We start from the raw sequence: 20,713 nt of genomic DNA, 5'->3' as shown, positions 1-20,713 counted from the left end.
CTTTTTTGAACAAAATCCTCATGACCAGGCCAAGGTTATCTGTAAGAAGTGCGCAAAGACCTTTAGCCGAGGGAAAAATCTGAAAAATTTGAATACCAGTTGCATGCTTAGACATTTAATCACCATGCACTTGCAAGCGTGGACACAACATCAAACCTCAAGTGCCACATGTGCAACTGATCACAACGAAGGTAATCAGCAACGCTACATTGTTTCCCCCACTGTAAGCCCACCGGTTAGCACAGCAGCAAATGTTGAGGTGTCGTTGCAAGGCCACAGCAGTCAGGGAATCCCACTGTTATATCAACGAAAGACTGATTCTAGGCCATCAGAAAGAACACCAACTCCATCACCATCATCAACCCTCTCTCAGTCCGCCCTGTCCACCGCTACTTCCACCATATGCAGCTCTCAAGTCCAGCTCACCCTCCCAGACACTTTGAGTAGGTCAAGAAAGTACTCAGTCTCTCATCCGCGTACACTGGGTTTGAACGCCCACATTGACAAACTAATCTCGTTTGAGATGATGCCCTTTCGGTTGGTTTAAAGCGCAGCTTTCCGCGAACTCATGGCCTATGCAGTACCACGCTATGACCTACCCAGTCACCACTTCTTCTCTCGCAAAGCCATCCCAGCCCTCCACCATCATGTGAAAGACCACATTGTCCATGCACTCAAGCAGTCAGTGAGCGGAAAGGTGCACCTCACAACTGATGAATGGTCCAGTCGGCATGGCCAGGGCCGTTACGTGTCCATCACTGCGCACTGGGTTAATGTGTGGATGCAGGGTCCACAGGGGACAGCGGTGGTGGGACAGTGCTGCTAGCCCACGGTATAGGAAACAGTTGGCTGTAGGCGTTCGACCCTCCTCCTCCTCCTCCTCCAGAAGCGAAAGCTCGTCCACAGAGCGCAGTCGTACGAGCACTCCATCTGCAGCTGCCACTGTTGCACACGAGGTGTCCCCCTATCAAGCATCTAGTGGAAAGCGTCAGCAGGCTGTGTTGCAGATGATGTGTTTGGGCGACAGACACACCGCCGAGGTGCTGGCCGAGTACTTGAAGCGACAAACTGAGTCATGGCTGGGCAGTGTACATCTTGAGGCAGGCAAGGTAGTTAGTGATAAAACTCAGCCACATACCTTGCTTGGCTCACACCTTGAACCTGGTGGTGCAGTGCTTCCTCAAAAATTATCCGGAGTTAACAGCCCTGCTCCAGAAGGTGCGAAGACTTTGCGCGCACATCCGCCGGTCGCCTGTACACTCCGTTCGTATGCAGAAGCTGCAGCGATTTCTCCACCTTCCCAACCACCGCCTCATTATCGACATTGCAACAAGGTGGAACTCCACCCTGCACATGGTGGAGCGGCTGTGCGAGCAGAGGCAGGCCATAATGCATTTGTGGGAGGATACAAGGCCAGGCACTTTGAGAGCAGACATGGAGTTGACAGGTGTGCAGTGGTCAAAGCTGAAAGACCTCTGTAAAGTCCTTCAGTGTTTTGAGGAATGCACACGGCTGGTAAGCGCAGACAACGCCATCCTAAGCATGAGCATCCCACTTATGCGTCTGCTCATGCAAACTTTGATGCACCTTAAGGAGCAGGCTTCTGCAGCCAATGTTGATGAGGAGGAAGAGGAGGAGGGAATCCTTGATGACATTCAGCCATTGTCGGCTCAGGGACCTCTCCTGGACGAGGTGGAGGAAGAAGAGGAGGAGGAGGATGATGGGGATGATTACTTAGGGGAGGAGGATGCATCTCGTGGGGCAAGTGAAAATGTTGGCATGGCAAGGTCTGGTACAGGGTTTGTGTGTGACTGGAGGGATGTGGATTTGCCTGAAAGTGCTCCTCCAACCAGCACTCGCAGTGCATCATTGACACCGGGAACATTGGCCCACATGTCAGATTATGCCTTGCAGATCCTAAAAAGGGACCCCCGCATTGCCAAAATGATGAACGATGACGACTACTGGTTGGCCAGCATCCTGGATCCACGCTATAAAGGCAAATTACAAAACATCATGCCACAGGAGAACCTTGACCTAATATTGGCTAATAAACAAGCAACTCTGGTAAATCGGTTGCTTGAGGCATTCCCAGCACACAGCAGCAGTGATGGTTCTCACACGAGCCGTACGGGCCGTGGTCAGCTTGGCAGTGGTGTTCGTGGTGCACACAGCAGAAGTGGCGTTGGAGACAGGGGTTTCATGACAATGTTGTGGACTGATTTTTCAAGTACCGCTCACACAACTGGTAATACTGCATCGATGGAAAGTGACAGGAGACAGCAGTTGTCAACTATGGTTACAAACTACTTTTCCTCCCATATCCTCCCATATCGATGTTCTCCCACACAGGTCATTCCCCTTTGACTATTGGGCCGCTAAACTGGACGCCTGGCCTGAATTGGCACAATATGCCTTACAGGAGCTCGCTTGCCCAGCTGCAAGTGTGCTATCGGAAAGAGTCTTCAGTGCAGCTGGATCAATCCTGACAGAAAAAAGGACCCATCTGTCAACCCAAAATATGGATGATCTAACCTTCATTAAAATGAACCATGCATGGGTTTCCAAGGATTTTGTCCCACCTTCCCCTGATGACACATAGGGTGACAGAAAAATGGCTTGCTTTGGTCCACCTCTTCCTGGGACTTGACCTATTTCACCTTTTGCATCAGCTGAATGTCCAACATCAACATATGCCACTTTCTAAAACTCCCTAACTGTGCTGCCTCCCCCCCATGGCCGGGGTCACCACCTAGCGCACGACACCGTGCGAGTGCCGTTGCCCTGGACAGGTGGGTAGGCCGACTCTTGGGAGCGGGCACTGGCACAGGGTCCCTCATAGTGCAATCAAGTGTCTCTGACGGTGGTGGTGCACACCCGCCGTCAGACACACCGCCGTACTATGAGGGGCCCAGTGCCAGTACTGACGCCCACGAGTGGGCCCCCCTTGCTTGGGCAGGGCCCCAGCATTTGCAATCTTTACCTGTCCCTGCTCCTCCGCTGTGTAGTCTGGGCTGTCAAATCCATACTGTGCCTGACACCGTTTGAGCCTGCCTCCTGATGTATAGACATATATTTTGAATGTGTACGCTATCCATACATGTTATCTGGGGATACGGTACCCTTTCTCACCTTTGTGCAATCACGTGCAATCCATACTGGGCCTAACACCATCTGAGCCTGCCTCCTGATGTATAGACATATATTTTGAATGTGTACACTATCCATACATGTTATCTGGGGATACTGTACCCTTTCTCACCTTTGTGCAATCACGTGCAATCCATACTGGGTCTAACACCGTCTGAGCCTGCCTCCTGATGTATAGACATATATTTTGAATGTGTACGCTATCCATACATGTTATCTGGGGATACGGTACCCTTTCTAACCTTTGTGCAATCACGTGCAATCCATACTGGGCCTAACACCATCTGAGCCTGCCTCCTGATGTATAGACATATATTTTGAATGTGTACGCTATCCATACATGTTATCTGGGGATACGGTACCCTTTCTAACCTTTGTGCAATCACGTGCAATCAAAACTGGGCCTAACACCGTCTGAGCCTGCCTCCTGATGTATAGACATATATTTTGAATGTGTACGCTATCCATACATGTTATCTGGGGATACGGTACCCTTTCTCACCTTTGTGCAATCACGTGCAATCCATACTGGGCCTAACACCGTCTGAGCCTGCCTCCTGATGTATAGACATATATTTTGAATGTGTACGCTATCCATACATGTTATCTGGGGATACGGTACCCTTTCTAACCTTTGTGCAATCACATGCAATCCATACTGGGCCTAACAACGTCTGAGCCTGCCTCCTGATGTATAGACATATATTTTGAATGTGTACGCTATCCATACATGTTATCTGGGGATAAGGTACCCTTTCTCACCTTTGTGCAATCACGTGTAATCCATACTGGGCGTGAGAACGGCTGACGAGCTGTTAAGCAAGCTACAGCACCTGTGGTTTGCACACGTAAGTTTTTCATTTTTTCAGGAATGACGGTTAGGCCTAATTCCGGAACTGCGGTTGACCTGCACTTACTGGGAAATCATTGTTCGCGGGTAATAATTGTAATCAGTGATCCCCATCACTAATGTTGTTCAGCGGGTTATCTGCACCTGTAAGTGACAAACGCTGGCCTTTTCAGTGTAGCGCACATGCAGCCACGGACATGTAAGGGCATGACACACCAGTTATTGGCCAATCTCATGTGCCAGAGCCTCACGTGTCCCTCTAGTAAGCCGGACTCGGACCGCGGGGCATGACAGAGTCTGGTTCGTTAACGGAATTAAGCTTGCAATGTGTGCATCTGTTCTGTAGCTGGTATGGTTGAGGTTTCCCAGGTGGAGTCGAATTTAACCATAGGCTCCACTCCTGGTGGTGCCCTTCTGGACATTCCTTTAAGGTTCAGCTTTGCAACCATACTTCCCACGTAAAACAAACACTTTGCCTTCATGAACGCTGTTTGGAGGGTCATGACTCGTGGGAATAACGCCGCCCAATCAGTTAACCTGCTAGAGAGATCGTTCGTTGCTCCCAAGCATGACATCACACTCCCTAGGAAGAAGGTAATGCCACTGTGGCGACCGTACTCCTGGGGGCGACACAAGTGCACTGATGCCCAGCCACTGCTCGATGAATCTGCTGGTACATTGACCCAGACCACTACATTCCCCTCGCACGCTACACGGCCTGAATCTGACCCTGATGAAACTCAGGTTACCCTTCCCATATACAGTTCCATCTTACACGGTGACAAAGAGGAAGCTGCAGATGAAAGTGCAGGTTCGGCCCACCCGCCATCAGACACACCACCGTACTATCAGGGGCCCTGTGCCAGTGCCGTCGCCAACGAGTGGGCCCCCCCTGCTTGCTCAGGATCACAGCACTTGCAAAGTTGAAATACTGTGCAGTGAGATGGAAGATGGGGACGACGAGGAGTCCAGACAAGTACAGGGATTCCCTAGCGAGGAGACTTATTTGATTGTTTTCAATGTTGGGACAGCAATTTTTGGGGAGCACTATACTCTGGAGAATGATAGATGGGGCCCACCATACACTGGAACATTCCAAAGGTGGACATCAGACACTGGAGCAGCATTTACAGGGCCCATTATACACTAGAGCATTAGAAATGGGGCCCATTATGTTTGGAGCATTATTTGGGCCCATAAGACAGTGGAGCTTCATCCATGGGGACCAACATATACTGTAGCATTATGTGGAGCTCATCATATACTGTTTCAAACATTATATGGGACCAATGATTCTGTATGGAGAAATAGATGGGCCTCGTCATGAGATGTAAAAAGTGAAGTATTTTTCATTGTACTAAACCGCTATTTCTCTGCCGTATCGGAGCATGATGAGTTGTGGTATGTGTTAAAGGGGCGCTCTTTCGCCCAGGGCACATGAAAACCTGGAGCCAGGCCTCCCCCCCACAACTTTAGCCAAATAACCCCCATTTTTCAGTGCGTAACTTGTATTATTAAGTTAATTAAGGTTGACAAGCTTAAGTAAGAAGAATTGATGCTTTTGGCATTATAATGGGCACTGTTGGTGTGTTTCCTGTCCTCCTCTCACTGCCGACTTTTATTCCCCATTGACTTACATTGGGTTTCGTGTTTCGGGACGACCCCGACTTTTCCCTATAATCGGACGATCTTGCTCGATCCGACTTTTGGAAAAGTCGGGTTTCACGAAACGAAACTCGACCCTAAAAAACCAAAAGTCGCTCAACTCTAGTCACTAGAAAATATTTTCAGTGCTTTTATTGAATTATGTTCAGAGATGAAGAGAATGGGCTATATATATATATATATAAAAAGGATTTTGATTAGGGAACGTGATAGGTTGCCCTAAACAGATGTGTTTTTAGGGAGGGAATAAAACTGTGTAAGTTGTGGTTAGTCCCAATTTCTTGGGATAGAGACAAGAAAGACTAGAAGCAAGGAAAGACTAGAAGCAATGGGATGAAACTGAATGGGAGGAGACACAGATTAGATATTAGAAAAAACTTTTTGACAGAGTGATCAATGATTGGAACAGGCTGCCCAGAGAGGTGGTGAGTTCTCCTTCAATAGAAGTCTTCAAACAGAGGCTGGACAGACATCTGTCTGGGATGATTTAGCGAATCCTGCTTTTGAGCAGGGGGTTGGACCAGAATGCCCAGGAGGTCCCTTCCAACTCTACGATTCTATGATTCTTTGAAATCTGGGAGATTGAACAGAGCCAGACAAAGACCAAATCAAGGGTGTAACTGTCTGTCTGTGTGTGTCAGAGGTTGAAAGTTGTGAGAGGCCATGAGAAGTGAATAGAGATAGAACCTGAGATGCAGTTGGTAAGGTCGGGCTGTTTATGGGAATGCTAAAGTCTCCTAGGATAACGGCTGGTCTTTCTGAGAACATGACGTGCAGCAGCCAGGCAGAAACATGGTCAAGGAAGTGTGTGTGGAAAGCTTTGAGGATGGTATGTTGAGTAAATGCACTCAATACTTGGTCTAGGCTCCTTTTGCATCAATGCGGCATGACACTAGGCGATCAGCCTGTGGCACTGCTGAGGTGTTATGGAAACCCAGGTTGCTTTGATAGCAGCCTTCAGCTCCTCTGCACTGTTGGGTCTGGTGTCTCTCACCTTCCTCTTGACAATACCACTTAGATTCTCTATGTGGTTAAGGTCAGGCTAGTTTGCTGGCCAATCAAGCACAGTGATACTGCTGTTTCAGGAATTTGTACTTTTGACAGTGTGGACAGGTGCCAAGTCCTGCTGGAGAATGAAATGTCAGTCTCCAAAAAGCTTGTCAGCAGAGGGAAGCATGAAGTGCTCTAAAATTTCCTGGTAGATGGCTGCGCTGACTTTGGTCTTGGTAAAACACAGTGAACCTACACCAGCAGATGACATGGCTCCCGAAACAATCATTAATTGTGGATACTTCACACTAGACCTTGGAAATCAAGGTCCCAGAGTATGGAGCAAGAGTGGGGAGACAGACAATCCAAGCTGCTTGATATTTCAGTTTTTCTTTTTTAATAAATTTGAAAACATTTCTGCATTTCTGTTTTTTTTCAGTCAAGATGGGGTGCAAAGTGTACATTAATGTGAAAAAAATGAGCTTTTTTTAATTTACCGATGGCTGCAATGAAACAAAGAGTGAAAAATTTAAAGGGGTCTGAATTCTTTCTGTACCCACTGTACGTGCCTTGCACGGCCTTGACCTGGAGGTACAGCAATTTCTATGCCACTATCCCAGCCTGGATGCGCTGCTTCAGAGAGCACAGTCACTGTGTGCAATTTGTGGCATCCACACCCCACGTGTCATCGATTTGCATCACTACATAGGTCTTTCGGGCTACCAGTTAACCGGTTGATATGTGCTGTGCTAAAATGGTGGAATTCCACTCTGCATATGTTGCAGCGACTGTGGCAGCAGCAACCACCCCTGGGAAAAGTGTGACATTTTGCATAGTCTGGCCCAACGCAGTACGAACATGTAATAAGTTACATTTGTGGAGTGGGCACAGACAAAGGACCTCTGCACCCTTCTGCACAGTTTTGAAATGGCTACTAAGATGGTTAGCTCTGATGTTGCCATCATCACCATCGCTATTCTGGTCACCTAAATGCTGGTGCACACTTTGAATAGTCTGCAGGAAGCGGTGTTGTTGCCAGAGGATGAAGAGGAAGCAGAGGAGGATACGGAAAGGATAACAATATCTCTAAGTATTGGCCTGTTGTAACACAGGCGGGTGCCATAGGAGGGTGGACTACAGTGATTGTGGGGGGCTCCTGGTACCAGACAAACTGTTAGTAAAGGTGCAGTAACAAATGGAGGAGGTCGAGGAGTAAGAGGTCATGGGAGTGCAACAGTCAGGAGATGAAGAGGCTAATGATTCCCTCTCTGTTGTTCATGGTTGGCAGTAGGGGATTGAGGAAGTAATCCCCACAAAGGACAATATCTGCAAGGAGTTTGGAAGTTCTCCCTGTGGTTGCGTGGGTTTCTTCTGGGTACTCTGGTTTCCTCCAAAGAAATATGGATATGAAATTTAGATTTTGAGCCCCAATGGGGACAGTGCCAAAAATGTGTGTGAAGCGCTCTCTAACTAATGGCATTATAAAAGTGAGTAAAATAAATAAAATATAAAAAGCAATTTCTAGGAGTCGTTTTACACAGTTTTTAAGACCAGCCTGTGCACCAGCAGAACAGAGTACAAGTCTGCACGTAGTCAACAACTGGAGAAGATGGTGCAGGAGAATCTCGCGCTCAGTATCAATTACATCAGGTGAGGTTTGGACCCATTTGCATTTTGGCCTTCAAAAATGGAGTGGCCTGAGCTCGCCTGTCATGCCTTGGAGGTTTTGTCATGCCCAGCAGTCAGTCTTCAGCGCTGCTGGTGGTGTCCTGATGGATTAGAGCATCCAGCTGTCCCCTGAAAGTGTAGACGGCCTATCTTTTATCAAGATGAACAAGTCATGGATATCCAATGACTTTCACCCTAGTAGCAGACTGGGCAGACTAGGCAATGGTATTCTTTTTTAGTGCACTGCATTGATCTCACATTATTGCAGTCTGTCAAACCTTTGTCATGGCTTCTGTTCCTGCTGTTGCTGCTGCTACTGATATTACTAACAATTTTTTGAAATGTGGATACTCCAAGTTGGGTCTCCATCTGGTTGGTGGACTGTAGTGGAAGGGGTGCCAGGGCCCCATTATACTACATTATTTCTAATCTGGGGAAATTGATAATGTCTGTAGAGCACTGTGGAATTAATGGCACTATATACAGTGGGGCAAAAAAGTATTTAGTCAGTCAGCAATAGTGCAAGTTCCACCACTTAAAATGATGAGAGGCGTCTGTAATTTACATCATAGGTAGACCTCAACTATGGGAGACAAACTGAGAAAAAAAAATCCAGAAAATCACATTGTCTGTTTTTTTTTCATTTTATTTGCATATTATGGTGGAAAATAAGTATTTGGTCAGAAACAAGCAAACAAGATTTCTGGCTCTCACAGACCTGTAACTTCTTCTTTAAGAGTCTCCTCTTTCCTCCACTCATCACCTGTAGTAATGGCACCTGTTTAAACTTGTTATCAGTATAAAAAGACACCTGTGCACACCCTCAAACAGTCTGACTCCAAAGCCCACTATGGTGAAGACCAAAGAGCTGTCAAAGGACACCAGAAACAAAATTGTAGCCCTGCACCAGGCTGGGAAGACTGAATCTGCAATAGCCAACCAGCTTGGAGTGAAGAAATCAACTGTGGGAGCAATAATTAGAAAATGGAAGACATACAAGACCACTGCTAATCTCCCTCGATCTGGTGCTCCACGCAAAATCCCACCCCATGGGGTCAGAATGATCACAAGAACGGTGAGCAAAAATCCCAGAACCACGCGGGGGGACCTAGTGAATGAACTGCAGAGAGCTGGGACCAATGTAACAAGGCCTACCATAAGTAACACACTACGCCACCATGGACTCAGATCCTGCAGTGCCAGACGTGTCCCACTGCTTAAGCCTGTACATGTCCGGGCCCGTCTGAAGTTTGCTAGAGAGCATTTGGATGATCCAGAGGAGTTTTGGGAGAATGTCCTATGGTCTGATGAAACCAAACTGGAACTGTTTGGTAGAAACACAACTTGTCGTGTTTGGAGGAAAAAGAATACTGAGTTGCATCCATCAAACACCATACCTACTGTAAAGCATGGTGGTGGAAACATCATGCTTTGGGGCTGTTTCTCTGCAAAGGGGCCAGGATGACTGATCCGGGTACATGAAAGAATGAATGGGGCCATGTATCGTGAGATTTTGAGTGCAAACCTCCTTCCATCAGCAAGGGCATTGAAGATGAAACGTGGCTGGGTCTTTCAACATGACAATGATCCAAAGCACACCGCCAGGGCAACGAAGGAGTGGCTTCGTAAGAAGCATTTCAAGGTCCTGGAGTGGCCTAGCCAGTCTCCAGATCTCAACCCTATAGAAAACCTTTGGAGGGAGTTGAAAGTCCGTGTTGCCAAGCGAAAAGCCAAAAACATCACTGCTCTAGAGGAGATCTGCATGGAGGAATGGGCCAACATACCAACAACAGTGTGTGGCAACCTTGTGAAGACTTACAGAAAATGTTTGACCTCTGTCATTGCCAACAAAGGATATATCACAAAGTATTGAGATGAAAATTTGTTTCTGACCAAATACTTATTTTCCACCATAATATGCAAATAAAATGAAAAAAAAACAGACAATGTGATTTTCTGGATTTTTTTTTCTCAGTTTGTCTCCCATAGTTGAGGTCTACCTATGATGTAAATTACAGACGCCTCTCATCTTTTTAAGTGGTGGAACTTGCACTATTGCTGACTGACTAAATACTTTTTTGCCCCACTGTACGTGAGTAAAATAAAAAATAATTTGATGCCACTTTAGTGGTGTCTTTCCCTAATTTTTGGATATGTTTAGACTCCAAGTTGGGTCTCCTTTATGTGTGTTGCCTGAATTTGGCAGGGCTCTCAGACCACCAGGCCTACACCTGTCACTCATCCAAATGTTACTGATCAATGTTTAGGGTGGAAATACTGTTCCAAGCCCTGCCCTAGGGCCTGTCCCATGCTGAAATGTGGCCTGCTTTCTTGATCACACAATTAGCACATAGGATTTATATACTGAAATGTAGCCTGCTTCCTGGAGCACGCTATTAGTACAAACCATTTAGATTCAGAAATGTGTACTCCTGGCTGGAGAAAAACAATCAGCATGAAATATTTATATAATGAAATGTGGCCTTATTTCAGGACCACAGTAATAGCACAAATAACACTATGTAACACAAATTTTGTTCCTGGCTTCCCAGTGTAATATTTCATCTGCTTATGTTTAAAGACTATGGAAAAATGAATACATTCAGCACAAACTTTGATTTTATGACCACATGCCAGAAAAATTTTGTATTTATTGTACTGGGGCAATGGAAGAAGGAATGTCTGGATAAACGATTTGAGGTGCATTCTTGCCTGTGCGACGTTTGGCAGGATCCACCATGCAGAAGTAGCAGTTTTTTGAGTGGTCGGTCGGTTGCCGCCAAATTCGAGGGACAGCAAACTTCATGGCTCTCTTTTCGCTCCTGTACCAACCTGTAACATAGCAGATATAATCTAATATATAAAGCTCAATGTGGGTGTGTGTATGTCCGGGATTGGCATCTGCACCGTCGCAGCTACAGCCACAAAATTTGGCACAGTCACACGTCTGGACCCCGAGAGCATCATAGGCTATGTTGTGAGGCGAAATTTTAACCCCGCGCATTCCAATTCACCAAACAATTTTGCCCCTATCTACATAATGGGGAAAAAGTGAAAGGAAAAGTGTTGGAGGCAAATTGACAGATGCCAGATGTGAGCAAGGGGAACTTAAAGAATGAGAGCGATGGCGCCAAAGAGTATATACCGTACAGTTGCTAAGGTGGGGCCCTGACATGGGATAATCACCACACACGGGGATATGAACACACACACAAAATGCGCCACACACTACCACGTGCTTAAACACATAGACCACCCTCAGCACACATTTCACCACACATACACCAACCTCGCCACATAAAAGTTGAAACACAAAAGTAGCCACTCAAAACTCACCACGCTGTCCCAGAGCTGTTTAAAAGATGAAAAATGGGCTGTGATTGGTTGCTATTAGCAACAGTTTTCTTTGTAGACAGTTGCCGTAACTGAGGCCTATTATTCTTATCATTTCTATGGTGTTATCGTCCTTCTGTAAAGCTGGAAATAACACAATTTATTACCGTGCCAACGCAGACCACCCTCTGACACAGACTGCAGGGGGAGCCCAATATCACACAGGATAGGATTAGATACACAGCTCAATAGTCAGTATCACACAGGATAGGATTAGATACACAGCTCAGCAGTCAGTATCACACAGGAGAGGATTAGACACATGGCTCAGCAGGCAGTATCACACAGGATAGGCTTAGATACACAGCTCAGCAGTCAGTATCACACAGGATAGGATTAGATACACAGCTCAGCAGTCAGTATCACACAGGATAGGATTACATGCACGGTTTTTATGTGCAATATAATCATTATAATTTGATATAACTAACCACAGTTGGTTACTATGCCCAGGCAATGCCGGGCTCTTCAGCTAGTTAATTATATAAATTTAAAAGCATGACATTTTACACATTACTTAATACATATTTTACTATAGTGCATTGACATATGTGAAAATGTTGTCAACTGCAACTCCTTAAACTGTAATAGATCTAAATCAATGAAATTCTACAAAATAAAGCACTACCATCTAAACGAGCAGCATTTGTTCACCTTACCTTCAAAAGTTTTCTTGCAATATTCGCATGTGAAATGAGGTGCCCAGGACTTGTCTTAATCCCCGACAGGCATGCTGAAATATGCCTTGTAGGCCTCGTATAACATATGACATGCTTTCACGGAATACTTTCTTGCTCTTGTCCACACATGTAGCAAAATGCATCTGCTGGGCACAAACAACCTCTTGATGCCATCTAAAACAAATAATTACTCTTTAACTATGATTCTTTATTCTCTTACTCAGCAATAACATAAAACAAAATGTGCTTTTATACTTGTATGACTATTATTGAACAGTCCGAGAATGTTCTAGAAAGTTTTAAAAGTTTCTAGAAACTTCTAGCTAATTTTGTAAAATTATAGAAACTTCTGCACAATTCTAGCTGTTCAACAATATTCTAGAAGACTACTCAGTATTGAATACGAATAGAGAATTTTCCCAAAAGCAGTAAAATTTCAAAATTTCATTGTCCTGATCACAGAGGCAAAGTTTTTGTGGAACTACAACTATTCTCTGTTTGTTTTTTTGATTCTAAATAGTGGACTCCTGGACAGATCAAAAATATCAGCACAACATTTTTAAATACTGAAATATCCCTTGACTTCTGGAGCATGGTATTAGAACTAACAATTTAGATTTTCAAATGTTGACACTTGGATGGAGCAAAAATATGAGCACACAATTATTTAATACTGAAATATAACCTGCTTTCTGGAGTGCGGTATTACATCAAACAAACTAGATTCACAAATGTGGACTTCTCCTGACTCAAGCACAATATTAGCAGCACAAAAGAGTTAAATGCTGAAATGTGCCCTGGTATCAAACACAATGTGCCAAAACGATTGATGTGAGAACATCATGCGAGGAACCTGATTATAGTAAAAAAAAATTTGAATAGGCCACACAGGGATAGTTAGGTTAATGCGTTGAGGCGGTAGGCCAGTCTGAACAAATGCGTTTTTAGGGCACATTTAAAACTGTGGTGATTGGGGATTAATCGTATCAACCTCGGTAGTGCATTCCAAAGAATTGGTGCAGCATGTGAAAAGTCTTGGAGACGGGAGTAGGAGGTTCTGATTATTGAGGATGTTAACCTCAGGTTATTAGCAGAACGGAGGGCATGGGTAAGGTGGTAGGCTGAGACAAGGGGGAGATGTAGGGTGGTGCTGAGCCATGGAGTGCTTTGTGGGTGAGGGTAATAAGTTTGTAATGGATTCTGGAGTGGATTGGTAACCAGTGTAATGACTGTCAAGGAGTAGAGACATCGGTATAACGAATGGTGAGGAATATGATCCTGGCTGCAGCATTCAAGACAGATTGGAGAGGGGAGATTTTGGTAAGAGGGAGGCCGATTAGTAGAGATTACAATAGTCCAGACGAGAATGAATAAGAGAAACAGTAAGAGTTTTTGCAGAGTCGAAAGTAAGAAAAGGTCGAATTCTAGAAAAGTTTTTGAGGTGCAGATAACAAGACCGAGCCAGTGATAGGATGTGGGTGGTGAATGAAAGCTCGGAATCAAGTATGACCCAAAGACAGCGGGCATATTGCTGGGGAGTATTGATGGAACCACACACAGAGATGGCAATGTTGGGCAAAGGTAGGCAAAGGAGTTCAGTTTTAGACAGGTTCAGTTTCAGATAGAGGGAGGACATGATGTTAGAGACAGTGGTAAGACAATCACTGGTGTTTTCTAAAAAGGCAGGCTTGATATCGGGAGAAGTGTATAATTGGGTGTCATCAGCATAGAGATGGTACTGGAAATCAAATCTACTGATTTTGTCCAATAGGGGTGGTATACAAAAAGAAGAGGAGGGGGCCTAGGACTGATCCTTGAGGAACCCCAATAGTAAGGGGATGATGAGAGGAGGAGGAACCAGCAAAAGACACAGTGAAGGAATGGTCACAGAAATAGGAGGAGAACCAGGAGAGAATGGTGTCCGTGAGGCTGATGGAGTGTAGCATAGTGAGGAGGAGCTGATGATCCACAGTGTCGAATGCTGCAGGGAGATCCAATTGAATTAGCAAGGAGTAGTGACCATTAGATTTAGTTCAACAACTTTATCAATGATTTAGATGAAGGAATTGAGGGTAAACTGATTAAATTTGCTGATGACACAAAGCTAGGAGGGATACAGTCATATGTAAAAGTTTGGGCACCCCTATTAATGTTAACCTTTTTTCTTTATAACAATTTTGGTTTTTGCAACAGGTATTTTCATATATCTAATAACTGATGGACTCAGTTATATTTCTTGATTCAAATAAGGTTTATTGTACTAACAGAAAATGTGCAATCTGCATTTAAACAAAATTTGACCGGTGCAAAAGTATGGGCACCCTTATCATTTTCTTGATTTGAACACTCCTAACTACTTTTTACTGACTTCCTGAAGCACTAAATTGGTTTTGTAACCTCATTGAGCTTTGAACTTCATAGCCAGGTGTATCAAATCATGAGAAAAGGTATTTAAAGTGGCCACTTGCAAGTAGTTCTCCTAGTTGATTCTCCTATGAAGAGTGGCATCATGGGCTCCTCAAAACAACTCTCAAATGAGCTGAAAACAAAGATTATTCAACAAAGCTTTTCAGGGGAAGGATACAAAAAGTTGTCTCAGGGATTTAACCTGTCAGTTTCCACTGTGAGGAACATAGTAAGGAAATGGAAGAACACAGGTACAGTTCTTGTTAAGCACAGAAGTGGCAGGCCAAGAAAAATATCAGAAAGGCAGAGAATAAGAATGGTGAGAACAGTCAAGGACAATCCACAGACCACCTCCAAAGACCTGCAGCATCATCTTGCTACAGATGGCGTCACTGTGCATCGGTCAACAATACAGCGCATGCATAACGCCTTTTTGTATGACCAAACAACTCAATCTTTGTTTCATCAGTTCACAGGACCTTCTTCCAAAATGTAACTGGCTTGTCCAAATGTGCTTTTGCATACCTCAGGCGACTCTGTTTGTGGCGTGCTTGCAGAAACGGCTTCTTTCGCATCACTCTCCCATACAGCTTCTCCTTGTGCAAAGTGCGCTGTATTGTTGACCGATGCACAGTGACACCATCTGCAGCAAGATGATGCTGCAGGTCTTTGGAGGTGGTCTGTGGATTGTCCTTGACTGTTCTCACCATTCTTCTTCTCTGCCTTTCTGATATTTTTCTTGGCCTGCCACTTCTGGGCTTAACAAGAACTGTACCTGTGTTCTTCCATTTCCTTACTATGTTCCTCACAGTGGAAACTGACAGGTTAAATCTCTGAGACAACTTTTTGTATCCTTCCCCTGAAAAGCTATGTTGAATAATCTTTGTTTTCAGATCATTTGAGAGTTGTTTTGAGGAGCCCATGATGCCACTCTTCATAGGAGAATCAAATAGGAGAACTACTTGCAAGTGGCCACTTTAAATACCTTTTCTCATGATTTGATACACCTGGCTATGAAGTTCAAAGCTCAATGAGGTTACAACCAACCAATTTAGTGCTTCAGGAAGTCAGTAAAAAGTAGTTAGGAGTGTTCAAATCAAGAAAATGATAAGGGTGCCCATACTTTTGCACCGGTCAAATTTTGTTTAAATGCAGATTGCACATTTTCTGTTAGTACAATAAACCTCATTTGAATCCAGAAATATAACGGAGTCCATCAGTTATTAGATATATGAAACTGAAATACCTGTTGCAAAAACCAAAATTGTTATAAAGAAAAAAGGTTAACATTAATAGGGGTGCCCAAACTTTTACATATGACTGTAGCTAATACTAGAGAAGAGAGAGAGGATTCAGAAAGATATAAATAAACTGGAGCAGTGGGCAGCAACTAACAGAATGGTTTTTAACAGGGAAAAATGCAAAGTACTACATCTGGGCAATAAAAATGAAATAAGCATATGCAGAATTGGAGGAATAGGGCTAAACAACAGCACATGTGAAAAAGACTTGGGTATACTAATAGATCACAGACTGAATATGAGTCAACAGTGTGAAGCAGCAGCAAAAAAAGGCAAATGCAACTGTGACGTTCTGGAGCAGACAGCGTCCAAGAGAGGGCCCTCTGGGTCGCGGATCTGGAGCCCCTGGGCCGAGCACGCCAGGTGAAGACCGACCCCTATACAGGGATCGTTAGGGGCAGGACCGCAGAGGTCAGAACCGCGACAGCCGGTACCAAGAGGGGCGCCTCACAGGAAACATGGATGAGTGTATCGGAACTGGGTACCAGGAACACAAAGAGTGTACACAGAAGTGCGCAAACTACAGATAGTGCGAGACAGGTAGCCGGGAGCACGTATGGCATATAGCGAGTAGTACGTCCGGAGGTATACAAAGCAGGACGCGTGCCAGGAGCACAGCAGAGTACTGGATGGAGCAGCAGTCGTGCCAGGAGGTGTTACAGAGCACAGAGACAGAGAGTACAAGGAGGTATGACAGAGCAAGGGACAGAGGACAGAATACTAAAGTGTGCCAAGAGGCACTACTGAGCATGAAGCAACGTGAAAGTTCAGAGCTAGTGCTAAGAGCACAATAGAATACTAGACATAGCAGAGGACCTGAGAACAGCGCATGGCCCAGCTGGGACTAAGCAGACCCAGCCAGGAAGCACAACAATAATCAGGCACCTCCCATAGGGGAAGGTAGCCTGATATAGCACATGACCATGACAGGTTCCGGGTCAGAACCTAGCCAGAAAGCACATGACAACTACAGCTTCCGGGTCAGGTCCTCCATTACCATAGAGGAGACTGATCCGGAGACAGCACTGACAGGAGCACACAAGCGCAAACGTGACATGGAGGAGGAGCCCCGGGGATGAGAGCTGCGCGTGCACACCTGACGGAGGCCCTGGAATGACCGCCGTACCGGAGGGAGTGACGTCGGGACCGAAGCCCCGCCTCCTGGTGAGCGCGACAAGACAGTACCCCCTCCTTTATGCCCCCGCTCTCTAGAACTGGAAAATAGCACCTTGGCACTAGGAGCGGGATCCAGACACTTCATAACTGCATGAGGACTAATCAGATCCAAAGTCTCACAACTAAAAAATTTGGTCTCCTGCCATACCCTGGAGAACTCCACAGACAGAAAGTCGGAGGCAGGTGCGCCCAAGACAGGACGAACCGGCAGAGGCACGCTGACATGCTTGGAGACCGAAGCGGTGGTGCGGTTACTGGAAGTCAATTCAGCCTTAAGAGGCGAGCTGTCGGAGGATGGTTGTTTGGAAACTTCCTTCTTGGCACAGGACGGACAAGCAGCCACAAAGTATTTGACATCCTGAGCAATAGACGGCCACCAGTAGTGGTGGGATAAACAGGAGAGCGTCTTCTAGAAACCAACATGGCCGGCAACCGGAGAAGAATGTGCCCAGGATAACACACACTTACGGGTACCTTTAGGCACGAAGGTCTCCCCCGTGCGCTGGGATGTCAACTTGACGGAAGCCATGGTAGTTACCTTGGACCGGTTATTTGACAGATGTGGAGACTGACTATCAGCCCCCTTCTCGACAATGTCACACGTCACAGACCGGTTGCTTGACAGATGCGGAGGCTGACTCTCAGCCCCCTTCTCGACAACGTCACACGTCATTGACTGGTTGCTTGACAGATGTGGAGACTGACTCTCAGCCCTCTTCTCGACAATGTCACACATCATAGACCGGTTGCTTAACAGATGTGGAGACTGACTCTCAGCCCCCTTCTCGACAACGTCACACATCACAGACCGGTTGCTTGACAGATGTGGAGACGGACTCTCAGCCCTCTTCTCAACAATGTCACACGTCACAGACCGGTTAACGGACGGCGGACCTGAAACCACCGAAGACGAGCAAGCAGGGTTCTTCGGATGAACGGACAGCAGGCAACTTTTTTGACAGGATGGTCCCCAATGGAGTATATCCCTGGATTGCCAGTCCAGGGTTGGCCCGTGAGTTCGTAACCAAGGAAGACCAAGAAGAAGGGTATGAGCCGGAGTCGGCAAAACGTGGAAGGAGATTCGCTCCCGATGACATGTGCCAATCTGTAACTCTACTTCCTCCGTGACCTGGTTAACGGTGTCCTGCAAGGGCTTACCATCGACCGGAACTACCAACCTAGGAGTCTCCAGGGATCCGAAACTTCTTAACTGCCTGGAGACTAATAAAGTTACCCACTGCACCTGAGTCCACGATAGCCTTCACAGTGCAACTCTCGGAACCAAAGTTCAGGGACACAGGCACGGTAAGGGGTCAAGAGGAATCACATACACCAGAGGAGAGCTCACTTACCAGTCCCAGGTGGAGAAACTTCCCCGGCCTCTTGGGACATGAGCGTAGGAAGTGGGAGGCATCCCCACAATAGAAACAGAGTCATTGAGCCTACCTCTTCACACGACGCCGTTGAGCTATCTGGAGACGATCCACCTGCATAGGCTCAGGTACCGGATCTACTGCAGATAACTCGGGTATCGGATGGGAAGAACTGCACATGGAGGAGAAGAGGCGGGAGGCCCCTTTCTCTCTGGCTGACTCGCGGGTGCACTCTCCTGGTAGCGCAAATCAATGCATGTCGCGAGAGAGATGAGGTCCTCGAAAATGGTAGGAGTATCTCGGCCAGCCAGTTCGTCTTAGATCCAGCTGGACAGACTACGCCAAAAGGCCCCTACAAGGGCATAATTTTTACAACCAAGTTCGGAGGACAAGGTGCGAAAACATATTGCGTATTGTCCAACTGTTAGAGCACCTTGACGGAGATTAAAGAGTGACTCGGTGGTGGAAGCGAGGCGACCCAGTTCGTCGAACACCTTACGGAAGGTGTCCAAAAAGATGGAAAGCTGAGAGACGAGTGGGTCATCCCGCTCCTGGAGGGGATTAACCCATGCAAGGGCCTTCCCCTCTAAGTGAGAAACTATAAATGCTATTTTAGCCCGATCAGTGGGGTAATGCTGCTAAAACTCAAAATGCAAACGACACTGATTCAAAAACCCGTGACACAACACAGGGTCACCACCATACCGAGGTGGCTTACATAAGCGCGGTAGCGAGAGAGGAACCATGGCCTGGGCAGAAATGGATTGTATAGATAGGAGCCGATTATCTACCGACGACATATAGTTGAGGATCTGGGCCTGGAAGTCGCGTTGCTGCGCGAGTTCCTGCTGGAGACTGGACAACTGGGCAGCATTCCCAGGCTCAGAGGCCTGTAAGGCAGATAAACAAGACTCCATGGACTTAAGAAATAACATAATTCTAGTTTGGTTTTCCCGGAGAAACGCCAGCTCCTTTTGGATGGAAGCCGTAGTACCAGCGGGGTCCATGGCCTGATTATACTGTGACGTTCCGGAACAGACAACGTCCAAGAGTGGACCCTCTGGGTCACGGATCTGGAGCCCCTGGGCCGAGCACGCCAGGTGAAGACCGACCCCTATACAGGGATCGTTAGGGGCAGGACCGCAGAGGTCAGAACTGCGACAGCCGGTACCAAGAGGGGCGGCTCACAGGAAACATGGATGAGTGTATCGGAACTGGGTACCAGGAACACAACGAGTGTACACAGAAGTGCGCAAACTACAGATAATGCGAGACAGGTAGCCGGGAGCACGTATGGCATATAGCGAGTTGTACGTCCGGAGGTATACAAAGCAGGACGCGTGCCAGGAGCACGACAGAGTATTGGATGGAGCAGCAGTCATGCCAGGAGGTGTTACAGAGCACAGAGACAGAGAGTACCAGGAGGTACGACAGAGCAAGGGACAGAGGGCAGGATACTAAAGTGTGCCAAGAGGCACTACTGAGCATGAAGCAACATGAAAGTTCAGAGCTAGTGCTAAGAGCAAGATACAATACTAGACATAGCAGAGGACCTGAGAACTGCGCACGGCCCGGCTAGGACTAAGCAGACCCAGCCAGGAAGCACAATAATCCCATAGGGGAAGGTAGCCTGATATAGCACATGACAATGACAGGCTCCGGGTCAGAACCTAGCCAGAAAGCACATGACCACTACAGCTTCCGTGTCAGGTCCTCCATTACCATAGAGGAGACTGACCCAGAGACAGCACAGACAAGAGCGCGCAAGCGCAAACGTGACATGGAGGAGGAGCCCCGGGGATGAGAGCTGCGTGTGCACACCCGACGGAGGCCCCGGAGGGACGCCGTACCGGAGGGAGTGACGTCGGGACCGAAGCCCCGCCTCCTGGTGAGCGCGGCATGACAGCAATTCTAAGATGTATTAACAGAAGCATACAGTCTAGATCACGTGAAGTCATTATTGCCCTCTACTCCTCTTTGGTCAGACCTCATCTGGAATACTGTGTCCAGTTTTGGGCACCACATTTTAAAAAAGACATCAACAAACTAGAGCAAGTTCAG

The 20,713-nt window shown here is 46.5% G+C and overlaps 1 long non-coding RNA gene across 1 annotated transcript in view; it reads right to left on the bottom strand.

The window, feature by feature from the left end:
- Window positions 1–11,674: 11,674 nt before the first annotated feature.
- The window catches only part of LOC141092787 (uncharacterized), a 160,300-nt gene continuing 151,261 nt past the window's right edge, over window positions 11,675–20,713 (bottom strand). Inside the window, exons 2-3 of the long non-coding RNA XR_012232918.1 lie at window positions 12,376–12,570; window positions 11,675–11,800 (exon numbers count right to left, since the gene is read on the bottom strand). This is a non-coding gene — a long non-coding RNA (uncharacterized lncRNA). The remainder of the gene's footprint in view (window positions 11,801–12,375; window positions 12,571–20,713) is intronic.

The sequence above is a fragment of the Dendrobates tinctorius genome, unplaced genomic scaffold (genome assembly GCF_039654945.1).
Source record: "Dendrobates tinctorius isolate UK_male_01 unplaced genomic scaffold, ASM3965494v1 ptg000060l, whole genome shotgun sequence".
NCBI classification, from domain to species: domain Eukaryota; kingdom Metazoa; phylum Chordata; class Amphibia; order Anura; family Dendrobatidae; genus Dendrobates; species Dendrobates tinctorius.
This window is presented reverse-complemented; position numbering and strand designations above follow the sequence as displayed.